Genomic DNA, 13,702 nt, shown 5'->3' on the forward strand with positions numbered 1-13,702 from the left:
ATCACAGAAACATCCTGGAAGATTTGCTAAGCACCTCCAGCAAGCTTTGCTTTCTCTGCCCCACGGCAGCCCTGCCCATCCCTAACGCAAGGGTGTTCTGGGCTAGTCTGTTCTGGCCCCTGTCTGTCCCCACATGCACCCCTGAAAACATCAGGATGCCTTGCTACCTGCTCACGCAGGAACCAGTGCCGTGCCTGCCCCTTTGGAGCAGGCAGCCTGAACCCCGCTCTGCACACTCAGGGCCTCTCCCCCTGCACACACACACACGCCTGGGGGGACAGTGCCACCTGATCCCACACAATCATGGCCACCCAGTTAAATAAAACAGGAAGCTGAAGTCGGCCTCAGACCCCAGCGTGCCACTGCCCAGTCTGGAATACTAAATAAAATCTGTATTTTGTGGGTCTGAGGAGATTCATCCCTATGCATGAAAGGGCTTCACCACTCATCTGCTCCCTATTCTGTATACGCCTCACCTACCTCACTGACTTTAGCCCTTCTTTATTCACTACCATACAGCTTTTCTTCACTAGCATTGGATAGGTAGAACCAGAGAAAACTGCACATTTATTAGTCTGTTTAAGAAATTACCTGTGTGTTATTGTACGAGTCAGCCGGCTGGCTCTGGCTGCAATCTCCCCTTCCCAAAACCCATCAGCCACAGGGCAGTGCACAGTTTGGCAACACGTTTGCGTGGGGCTCATGAGCAAGGCTTGGGGTTTCAGGGAGGTAGGGTCAGGAAAAGGATTCTACAGAAGGATAGATAAGCAGACACAAAGGCACACTGCATGACTCTTACACACCAGATTGTATCTTAATTCCTATCAAGACTGAAAATCTAGGCAACTGTGAAACTTCCCCAAGCTAGCAGAGCTTTCTTCATATCATTTCTCTCCAGAACTTCAGATGTACAGATGCCACCTTTTGATTTTCTTTCACTTGTCCAAAACATGGTATACAAAATGGCCTACCTAAAAGTAAAAGTATTTCTAGAACATATTTCTTAAGCATAAAGGAAAAAACCCTATTGATTATTTCTCATTACACTTACACTCACTTTATATGTCCTTCCAGTGTAATGCAAATTACGAATCCTGTAATTTCACACTTCAATTTGTAGATAATGATAAGCAATTTCAAGATTATAGTTAGTGCACACAATCTGGGTCAGATCTGCAGCTTCATCTCCAGTGAAGATAAAAGTGTTGCATGTACATACTGTATCGCAGAATCATAGGCGCAAAATATAACTTCCAGAAGGAGTGGATTGAAAGCAGTGCCCAAGTCAGGAGTTATGAAAAGGTCTCTGAGTGTGATTGCAAAGCTAGAGATTGACAGAGAAAATAATAGGAAATGAATAGGGAACATTACTAATCTCAGAAGATGCGGGGACCACTATACGATTTGGAAGGCACTTTCTAGGACCTGTTCCATCTTTTTCTATAAATAGAGAGGGAGCAGGGAGTGCTTGCTAACCTGGTAACAAGACATACTATTGTGCTGAAGAAGTGTGAAGCAACAATAAATTAAGCTTGTTTGAATTATTCTTTCAGAGCCCACTGAGGAATGAGCAGTCACGGAGGTAATACAGAGTAGGGTAAAGATAGTTTACAGCTGTATATTGCAATTACAGATCACACAACTATTGTTTAAAATGAAGGGCTTTAAAATCTATACTTAAAGGTGCTGCACTAGGTGCTGCATGACTGCTTGTAAAGTAGATAAGTTGCCTAGTCTACAAATAGCTTGGATGCTCTCCACTCATTTACAATACATGGTTCTGGCCTCATACAGGTTAATTACAATGTCTGAGGGCAGATAGGAAACACTTCTTTTAAAATATTACAGTAATCTTTTCTCACTCTCAGGTAGCTTACGCCTCAAATGCAAATCTGCCGTGTTTTTTAGGAACTCATTCAACCGATATTGAAGTCAAAAGTCAGCCTACCGATGGAGCTAGCTGATAACTTTTTGACCACTGGCAGCATCCCAGCTGATGATGGTTATCAAGGGCCTAGACTTTTTAAAAATAATTCTGGGTTTTTTGTTGTTCTTTAAAAGCAGGTGGGAGGACTAGCATAGTTTCTCATGCGTTTCTATAAGACATAAAGACTGCAGTTAACAGCTCCATTCCTGAGATAAACTGACAATTTCCGCTGTGAGGATAAAGCCCACCTGTTAACATAATTTTCAGGACAGACCCTGAGGCTAAAGAATGCACTCTTGCAGCCACCAGGAACCACCTTAAATATTACCATCCTCCACCTTTCAAAAAAGACATTCCTCTTGAGCCTTGCCTTCTCTGAAAAAAAAAAGTAAGTACATTTACATAGATTTATACCTACAAATATATGTATATTTGGTTTATATATATAAAACAAAACCAAGACCCTATTAAAGGAAAAACAAAACCCTGTTAAAACAAAGCGTTACTCCAAATGCACAATTTTCCCCAAGAGAGTGATGAGGCTGAGCTCTTAGTGGCAAATAGCAGCTCCATCATTTCAGGCTCGTGCTTGGATATTACTATGAAGAAAGTAAAATGAAAAGCCACATTAAGCATAATGGAGCACTCGCTCTCCATGCGCCAGAACCACCAGCCGTGGAGAAGAGGACACCTCGTAAGAATGAAGAGGTTGGCACAACTCTGAGCTAGGCTTCCAGGCTGCCTGCAGGCTTCAGGTAACAATGTGCTGGGGTAACGATCACGAGGTGCTTAACCCTGTCCCAAACCTGTAGATTTTTTGCAGCACCCGAACTGAGGAGGCAGCAAGGAGACCACAAGATTTTACCCACCAATACAGAGTCCACTCCTTTCCCTCATCTTCAGAGTACAGAAGGGCAGCTTCTTTCTGTGTCTCTAATCAGGTCCTGTGCCTGCTCTTCTCCCGGCAAGAACCTGATTGCTTTGTAAATGTCACATTCACATCCAGCCTTCAAACCCAGCTCTACTTTAACTCATACCAACACAACTGTGCTGTGCAGGCAACCATAACGCTGCCCCTCTAACGCAGCCCTTGGAGTGTTTTGGCTGCCTGGAGGACAGGGTGGCTTTGTGTGGAGGTAGTGCTAGGTGGCATCTGGGGGACAACGTGCAGGTTTCCATGTAAAAGTTTGCTGGTGGGGCTGTGCATGTTTTTAGGGGACTGTGAAGTGCAGGCTAAGGGGCAGAGGGGTAACCTGTGTGGTGCAAATGGGTTGGTGCAAAAATGTGAATTTGGGGCGCAAAGCCTCAAGACCTGGCTAGCTGCTTCAGCCCCTTTCCTTCAGCTTGACTGAGCTGAGGATGGTCAGGCTTAACTGAAGTCTTCTCAAGTACCTCACCACACCATGGCAAGCCTGACCCACATGCAGTTCAGGAGAAAGGATGCAGAAAGCTCTGGTCTCAATCTCTCATGTCTGTTAAGCAGATTGTGATCTCCCCTCTCCCCAGAGCAGACCAGGATAAAAGTGCTGCATCGCCCTTCCCCAAATGAATCACAAGGTTTATTTCAATAGAAGGTATCGCAAATTATCAAATGAAATTACTAAATTCTTATCCCATTATTTTAAGGTAATCAAAGTTCAGAAGGATGCAGGAACTTTTCTTAGCTAAACAAGAAGTAATGCAATGCCCCTGGAACCTTGGTGGGGAAACGAGGCAAAACTCAGCCTTTTCAGGACATACATACATGAGTATGTTAATGTATGCCCTTACCTACCGCTGTACTGTATATAATAAAGGCTTTACATTCAGAAAGTCTCTCTCCTCTCTTTACATAACCAGAATGAATCAAATCATAAAAAAAAAAAATTAGAATTAAACCCAGATCACATTTAGCCGGGAGAAAGGCATGGGCTTGAAAGGGGGAGCAGAGGCACACAAGTATGGTGGGCTGGTTGGGAGAGCTGGTCCCAATGTGCAGGGGAAGGCAGAGGAACAGGGGCGCAAGGGCTCTGTCCTGTTTGGGAGAGGTGGCGTGTGCTGTGGGAGATAGTGAAAGGGAGAGCAGGGTGAAAAGGGAATAAATGGTTGTGTCCTGCTTGGGAGAGGTGAGGTGTGATATCGCCCGGGGTAGGGAAGGAGAGAAGATACAGAAGGGTTGTGTCCTGTTTAAGAGAGATAGGGTGTGCAGCTAGGGAGGGGGAAAAGAGCACAACGATTGTTCAATATGCAGACTTGGGGTGTGAAGAATGCAAATTTATTTCTGGTATAAATTAAAGCTACATCTCAAAGTGTAGGGCCAGACTCTTCCAACTGATCAGGCCCCCCTTACACAGTGTCCTGATCTGGAACTGGGATATCATAGGGGAATACTTGCAACGACTGCACTGAGGATTTCCTTCAGGATGTGAAAGGTACCCAGGAATTCACTTAGAGGAAAAGTCGTGCCATTAAACTGAATGTGGAAGTTGTTTAAGCAGATGTTTCCTTTATGCTTATTGTCTAATAAGTGCAAAATCCTGTAACTGAAAAAAAAAAATCAGAAATAAAGAAAAACCCCATACGCTATTTCTCAAATTCTAAAGCTGAAGGGTTGTGCAGGTGTTTACCCAGTGTCTCTGGGTTTGGAAAGGCAACCTGAATTAGCGTGGCTGGATGGATCTTGAAAGGCCATGAGCTAGCTGGGGCACTGCAGGGTGACAGTTGGGCAATCTATTGCAAGGATTTGGCAGCTTTGTTACAGGAGAAAATTACACTGGGTATTTATGCAGGCTATTGCTAAGCTGTTTAAAGCAATACACAGATTAATAAATAATTGAAATAGCTTAAAGGAGTAAGAGGATAAATTTATTGTAATCACATAACAAATGATGCAAAATACGGCAGGATCCCAAACTGCATTAAGAATAGGTGTGTGACTAAGTGGCATCTTGATCAAATGCAATGCCAGCCTACAAAGAGGTGTGTTATTTTCACTGAACAGCCTACAGACACTTAAGCAATACTTAAACGTATAAGACGTCTGCCATTTCTTTCTGTGTCAGACCACTGGAGAGACAAAGGGCAAATGCCTAGAGCCTCGTAGGAGGCCATGGGAGACGCAGACATCATGGAGTCAAATACCAGATCTTAAAAAGTCTTTACCTTGAGACGATATTCCACCTCAGGACCTACTGAATAGCAAGTCATACCAGTGAAATGATCCTCAGACTTGAAATTTCAGCAACAGCTCATGAACAGTGAGTAAGCAAAGCTGAAATGCCTTACTAATATCAGAGCTGACAAAACAGTAGAGTCCTCGTCATGCATGCTGTAACTAAAACATGAACCGGCTAATGGCACCATTCTTGAAAAAATATTTCACTAGTGTTTTCCTGGAGGATGCCCCCTTATAAAAATGGTATTTCCACTAAGGAGAGGAGAGTTTTGCTGCAGGAGCTGAGAGAATTTTCTACAAAGTAGGGAAGTTACCTTAATATATTTCACCTATTTTCTTCCTAAAAATGGGAGCTAAGTAACAGTTGTATAAATAAAATGTTATTATAATATAGTTAAACTACTAATTCATATAAGCATTAAGTTACATGATTCTCCTGCCCCTTTTCTTGGAAAAAAGAGAAGGTAAACACGTTCTTGCCTCCTCTGGATTAAAAAAGTTGCTGGCAGAAATGAAAAAGCTAAGGAATGAAAGGAGAGTTTTTTCTTAACAACATTAAACAAAGCACATAAGCTTTACTGAGAGCTGCTCAAAGATATCAGAAAACCCTATAGCACATACCATTATCACTTTAATCTACCTCTCAAGTAAACTGTCAATCCCACACACTATCCAAACTTTCCATACCATCTGGCAGGAAGTTTACACAGAACCTGAGAAAATTCCTCTGATTCCAGTCCGGATGGACCTAACAGTGTGATTTGTGAGGTTGATCTAACTAAGCAATACATTTGGATACTTGTCTCATGCACAGCCAAATTTCCTGGCCCTTGGAGAAGACATTCGGTTTTTATTGAGAGAATGGAGAACGGAAAACAAAAAGTATGCATTCGAGTATTTATTCAAGTATTAGGAGCCTGAACACTTGTAGACTATATATCAGCAGAGAGCAAGAGGTTGAAGTCTGGCCCTGCTGGCAGAGATCCAGCAAGATCTCTTCTACAAGACTGACTTAGATTAGAAGAACAAATAAATTCAGTAGTTTTATCGGAATGAGCTATTGCACTGTATGCATGCTTTGTAATCAAGCAGTAACGATAATAACGTTCTACAATCAAGTCGCTCCATAATATCCTATAGCAACCTCACCTCAGTAACTCTTCTGGATATGATCTGACTTCCAGTCAGGAATATGAGTTACCAGCCACACACATCTCACTCAGAGAGCTAACTTATTACACTGGTGATACGGCCTCAGGATTCGTCCTTTGGCTGTTCTGTAGCTGTCAAGAGATGTAAAACTATGGGCAGGCTTTCAGCTCCAGAAGTGCCACGCATATATGCACTACACAGTAACCCGACTGTGCAGGGAAAGCCTTTTAAAATGGCTTCATGATACAAACTGAACACACACTTACTGTGAATTGCACTGCTTCTAATCACAGTTTCCAAATTTCACATATAAATAACTTCCGTGCAATATTAGCAACAAGAAAACCTCCTAAGCGAAAAGTATGCTGCATAATGCATATAAACTGTGTTCATTCACAACCCCTTATACTGACTGAAGCACTATCTGGTTAAGCAGGAATATAGTAACTTGATAACATATATATACAAAAAGTCAGTATTGCTCAAGTCCAAGTATTTCCTTTTTCTCTCTCTAAAAGAAACACAAGAAGGGGCAAACTGGTTTGGTTAAACGATGAACCTGCTGGAATCTTCACCTCCTGCCAGAACTGCGCTTCAGGGGAGTTGCTTCTGAGGGTCTGAAATAAATAGGTTTTCACTGTTAGTTTCCAGATGAGCCCAGGTAAGAAGTGCAGAAACATAAGAAAAATGGTTGTTATCACAATATTTCCAGGCCACATTTGAAGCAAGAAAACAGTAACTCTCATTTCAACAGTATTTTTCAAGAATATTACCAGCCAGTTCTGGAAATTCATAATATGCCATAGTTCAGATATGTATTCAAGTTCTGGGTCCTTATTAAACAATAATGCAATCCAAAATGTGGGGGAAAATTGGAAACTTACACTCCCTGAAAAAAAGTCTATATCATATTTAGGACCTTTTTTGGTTAATGCAACCAGTGCGTCTTCGTTGCACGGTTACCCTGGGTAATCTGTATCTGAGCCTAACCAAAATCTAGATATCCCCCCGTTACAATTTATATACTGTGACAGTATTTAAAGTATAGGTGACTGAGATAAAATGGCTGGGGTTTTTTATGCTGACACCCTCTGTGGTATTTGCTTAGCCAAGTTTGTCACCTGTGAGGAAACATATGCGTCCTCCGAGACACATATGGGAGAACACTGTGTTTCTTATCTGCATTCAAGTCACTTTGCCTCAAGCTTCACTACAAAATGTGTGATTTGCAGCCCAGTTTAAAGAAAATCCCACTCTCTCTTCCGTCTAAGTAAATTTAACAGCCCTCCTGCTTTGAAGTCCAGAAAGACTTTTTAATGAGGATAAAAGTAAAATGCTTGGGATAAAACTCATCTAAGAGCTCCAACTAACAGGCCAGTTATGACACACCTAAAACCCATTTCTCCACCATCTGCAAAGCAGGAGCATCACTAAACCATACCACTGATTTCACCTGGAGAGATTTGTGTGTGTGACCTACAATGCAACAGTGACAACAGTTCTAACATGACAGTGGCCAGAAATACAAGGGAACTGCTAGAATTGTACAGTCAGAGTGCCTGAAAAAAAACCCACAAATGCAAATATAGTAATCTAAGGCAAACACAGTCAGCTTAACATGCAAAAGAGGAATTGGATTGTACCGAGTGAAAAACCAGACAAGAATATTTTTAATTGCATCGTTTAATTACTCAATGCAATGACGTCGAAGTGTGTTATTAACATGAATTAATTTTTCTATTGCAGCTCTCCTTTTGTAGATATCTATTAGTAATTCCAACTTGCAAATAAGAGATGCACATTATGAATCTGACCCAAAGCCTACTAAAGCCAGAAGTCTTTTCTCAGAGCTGGGAGGGCAAGCTATGCGATCTGCTCTGCAAGACACAGAGAGGATCTACTGATCTTGTTTGTACACCTTTGGACTAAGAAAAAATTTTGTCTTTCCAGCTATCACGGGTTCATTTTTTATGCCTGCAACAGAAAAATACATCAGGTCCTATTTCTTTGATAAAATAATAGGTAGCCAAACCAATGTGGCAAGGCTATAAGCTATCACTTTTATTATTAAAAATTACATTAAGACCTAAGAACAGTCTTTGGCTATTTTTGAACATTGATGTTCAGCAGTAAAACAATCCTTTACATGAATTTTATTGTCTTTCCACCTAATCATGGCTGCACTCACTTAAGACAGCAAAAGAATATGAAAGCAGCAGCTCAGGCTGCTGAACTGAACTGAACTGAACATTTTCACGGTTCTAGCTGATTTATTAAACTAGCCAATGCATTCTCAGGATTAAGAGACAAAGCTTTATCCAAGAAATCGCTTTACAAAAATCATTGGGAGAGCTATCAGCTGTAACACAATGGGTTAAAATTATCAACAGTAGACTAATTTCTACTGTTTGACATCCCCAGGAAAAGAACAGAGAACAGGAGCATCTGGGAGGAAAATGGAAGCAGATTTGAGTTTGAAGTGAGTTTTGTATTTTGTAATGGAGGTTAAAAGGAAGCCTTAGAAAGAACAGAGTGAAGGCGGCTGACGTCTGCCACTGCAGATCAAGCTGTCCAGTCAGCTCATGATTTCTACTGTTGCCATTAAGTTAAACATTATCATCATCGTATTTCTGTTTTCCTGTAGAATCAATCAAGACGCAAAGAGTCTATTGCCCTTGCAAGCATTCCTGAAGCCCTGTATTTTCTGAAGAGTTTTGAAACTGCCAAAAAGAAAGTAGTGCCAAAAAGTTCAAAATCATTCATCTAAGAGCAGCACGCTAAATCCAGAGTGTATAAAGGAAGAATTCCATATAAAACTGCTCCCAATGATCAACTAAGTGGCTTCTTTTTGCCCTTTATATGAAAAATCAGGAGGAGTCACTAACAGAAAAAGGAATGTTGGTGGTCACATCCAGTTGATTCGCTAACTCAGCAGCATCTGCAGAGCCCGCTATTATTTTGTAACCTGTTACAAAATCTTGACATTATTGATCAACATCAAGGCTGCCACCAGCTTCCATTGACTCACTGTTCATGAGCTTATTACCCAATTGATTTTTATCAACATACCATACCGCAGAAGAACACATGGCTGAAATAGCAATGAGTCAATTTTTCAGCTAGATATTTTCCTTCTGGGAAGCAATCCCTTGTAGTTTTACACATAATATCAAAGCTTCGTGTATTTCAAAAAAATCCAAGTATAAAGGATTTAGGCTGTCACTTATGTACTTTCAGCCAGTACGTGAAATAGTTTTCCGCGTTTTCAATATGCAGTAGGAAATTTTTTCATTGACTGGTGGACACAGATTATACAAATCTTTGCTTAGCTAACACCTTGGAGCACAAGTTGTTCTGCTCCGGTACAAATCTAGGCAGAGTCAGTGTCTTCAAAGGTTAAAATATGCTGACTGTAAAAAAATGCATAATATTGACCCATCTTCATTCTCTCAACCATTCCTCTATTAACGGTGCTGTTTACAAGCAAAATGACTTTTTCTACTCCTAGCTTAACCTGGGCTCTGGCTGTTAAATTAGGTTTTTAAATTTGTAAATCAGTGGTAACTTATCTCTGCAGAACTGGCTGAAATTCCAGTTACAAATCTACTGCTCTTATATCACCTTTCCCAGAGAATTATTTGAATCATTATTTTAAAAATAAAATCACAACTGTCCTTCACCTCTCAGGCTGTAGTTTTACAGCCTTCGTGCCCAAAGAAGCAGCTGCCAATGCTATTGCATTGACCAGAAGGATGCTGAAGGAGCATTTGGTGGATTCCAAGTTGAAAAGAAATGTGTTTCTCCAAGATCCAGCTAAGAAATGTGGTAAGAGTGGTACTATTCTGTCAGCAGTATTGGGATTTCTTTGCTTACCTTTACCCTACCTCTCGTTTTTCCCTGCTCACATCCATGCATGATTTCGATTTTGATGAAACAGTCAGTTCACCCTAGTAGTGCTTATAGCTCAGCAGCAATGAGCACGATCATTATGTGACCTCTCCTCTCACAGTGAATTTCACCTTACACCAGGTAATAAACACAACTAATAAATTCACTTTACAGAAATGACTCCCCGCTTCTCACCCCTACCCATCCTCATTCTTTACAAGGAGGGTTTTTTTAAAAAAGATTTATCTCAGTATCAGAGCCTCAGTGTTTTTTCCGTCAGAGTATCTGTGCTCATACCACGTGGTGCCTGGCTAATGCTGTGCAGTCAATTATGCAGTATCTGGGCAGAGAAGCAATCACAGCACATATGAACGTAATGTTCAAGTAATCACCTGATAGGTCTCTTTCTTAGCTCATTCCCTACCACTGCTGCTAGTGGGAAAGGGTCTCTAAAAAACAATATCTCATGCCTTTTTTTCATTCTCTGTCTCATTCCCTGTTTTAGTAAAATACTTGTTTTGTTTTAGGCACAATTACAGTCAGGCATATAGAAAGAAGGGGGGATCGTTGATAATGTTCCACTTTATCAACTAGTAGAGCTCTCACTTTTTGTGCTCTAATATTTAATATAGCACATACATTGCCAAGACTGGGCTTGGCTATTTTTCTCTTCTTAAAGAGGGCAAGGAAAACTGTTTACTATACTTGGACTAAAACCATCTCAAGCTGGTCGTACCTTTTTAACTTGCATCACCGTGGGATGTAGATATAATCAATATGATACGAAACATTTTCATGATTACATTACATTTTTCATTTAGGAGTTTGAAAAATGATTTCTCCTGCTGTTTTCATAACACCGATACCATAGCATTACACAATTTTGCTTGGGAGGGATGGGAAATATTAAAAAATGACAAAACACAAAAGCTGAGTTATATACCTGTAATTCCTCCGCTCCCACTGCTAACATTTACCACCCTACCCTCTGTAATTTCTGCTGAACGCCTCGGCTCTCACTCTCACGGTCAGAAACCTGAATCTTCAAGCTGCAAAGAAAAGGTTATCACTTCAATTCGTTCATGGGCAAATTGCACAAACTCAGCTGTCAATCAACAGTCCACTCCAGCATCCGAGCCGATTTGTATCTATCACGGGTGTTTACTCGACAAATTCTCACAAGCACGCTGGAGCAGAGAAAATGTGCTTAATGACAGCATCATGCTGATGACACATTTTCTGCAGATAACATTTGCATTATGTGTTTACTGTTTGCAGATCTGGAAGACATCAAATGAAAAGGAAGACATATTTCTTTTTCTGAGCACATATTCCAACAAAAAAGAAAAACACGAGTCGATAGGAAAGCACTTCAGATGGGGAGGCCTGGATGTAACTTTGCCTTTTCTTCCTGCTCCCTTTCTACCTTCTCCATTTCTTTCCATCCTACTCCATTACCTTTCTGTCCCCTGCTTTTTTTATCCCTGTTCTTCTCTTACTTTGGAAAAAATATAGCTAAAGGAAGAGAAAAGTAGGTGCACTCATATCTTACTTCCATAGTTTCAGTGATTTATGAATTTTGAATATGAAGAGATTGAAACTAATCAACAGATGGTTGGCACATGAATATTCATGAATTCTGAATCCCTGTATTACTCTGCCAGGTATTGTTTAGATGCAAAGAATATATGTGTTGTCTAATCACCGCTTTTGGAAAAGAAAGCTAGCAGTCTCTTTAGCTGTCCCATGTCTTATGAAGCGCACATTTTGGACAATAAACTGTGGTACATGCGTGTATCCTTTGAAAAGGGAAAAAGAACTAAAACCTGACAAATATCTTTATGAATCTCTAATGCCCTCTGCTTGAAAGTCAAACCATCCTGAAATTTCACTTTGATGATAGGCAGGAATAAAATATCTTAAGTATTACTATAAACTAAATATTAATTTCGATTTGCAACTCCACAACCTAAAGAAAATCTAAGGCACTCACAACAATGAACCAGTAAAGAAATGTGAAATTAAGTATTTATTTACATTTAGGCAGACATTAACATCTAGCAGCAATCTATTTTATGTAAGTAATAAGCTGCTGCCACCTTCTGAAAAAAGTTCAGCATGACTACGAATGTCATCTTTCTCACAAGGCCAAAGTAACATGAGATACGCGTTCTGTGCCGAGAAAATTAGGCAACAAAACAAGTTTCTGCTCCAGCATCAATACAAAAAACTCTGCTGCACTTAGACGTTCTTGCCAAAGAAGCTAATCTGAGGGTGGCCTCAACACTTCCAAGCACAAATGTAGGTAAGTCATCTTATCCCAACTCAGGAAAACGCTTCGACATCTACAAACCACCAAACAGGCAAAAGTGCCACTGAAGCAAACCAACAGTACAGTTACCTCTCTTTAGCCATACCCTTCTTTACCTCTTAAATGCCCACCCGCTTGAAGAAGAGTCTACTCTCCTTGGTGACACCTTCCAACCTCGGCTTCCTCATTATAAAGCGATAGAAAGTTAACATTTCTCTCAGTGGTTTCTGCAAGAACAACCTGCCTCTCCAGAAGTGCTGTAACCATCGCTGACAACCAGGGATCACCTTTCTGGTAGAACTGGATACACCAAGGGTGGTGGCGTGAGCGACCCCCTATGCCCTGTAAATGGGCCCCCAATAATCAACACTGGCTGTGTGCCAATCCAGAACTGGGAGCTTCTGCTCAAGCAGAGGAGCCCCAAATCTTTGGTGACTATGAGGAAGTGATGACCCGGTGCATTTGTTCCCTCTGCCAACTTCAGCTGTCATAGTGGTGATATGAGCTTTATTTATGGTTTACATTCTGGCGGCACAAGTAGTATCAGCAGGCACAACGGCAGAGCAGCAGCAAACCAGTGTTACTGCCGGAAAGTCAGTGCTTCACAGTCAGTACCTCTGTTACGAATAGATTGATCACCTCTCCAAAAATTTCCTAAAAAATTAATCATGGCATTTTAGCCTGATTTTCAAAGCGAATGAAAATTGTATCATCTAACTGTCTAGCTGCTCCATCTTCCTAGAACCTTCGAATGCATTGACCAGTTTCAACTAAATTTGATAGGAAATTGAAAGTCTCAAAAATATGATTTCTAGAAATTTAGAGAACCCATAGAGCACATAGTCAAAGAAAAGCAATCTTCAAAAGCTGTACTGCTGACGGGCCAACCTGCTTCAAAGAATCAGTGAAATACAGTCCCGTGATTTGGGGGAAGAGGAGGAAAAATCATAATCCGAACCATAAGCTGCATGTGCATTTCCTGGGCAACACCTAAGGACCCATGATGGCAGAATATTAGAACAGATTTGTCTTAGAAGCAATTCTGAGTTATGCTGGATATATGGCCTAAAACAACCCAAAAATATGAAGGATATTCAAAATGCCCTGCCACAGCGGTAATTTTTTGATGCAGCTATTAAGATTTTTCCAGTAACTCAAGAGATGTATGAGTCTGCGCTTAAAGATGCTTGCAGGAATGAACCAAACCAAGATGGAAACACAGAGTTGCCACTTGACCTGTCGTTACTAAAAACAAAATGCATACACCACC

This window comes from Calonectris borealis, chromosome 3 (genome assembly GCF_964195595.1).
Source record: "Calonectris borealis chromosome 3, bCalBor7.hap1.2, whole genome shotgun sequence".
Classification (NCBI taxonomy): domain Eukaryota; kingdom Metazoa; phylum Chordata; class Aves; order Procellariiformes; family Procellariidae; genus Calonectris; species Calonectris borealis.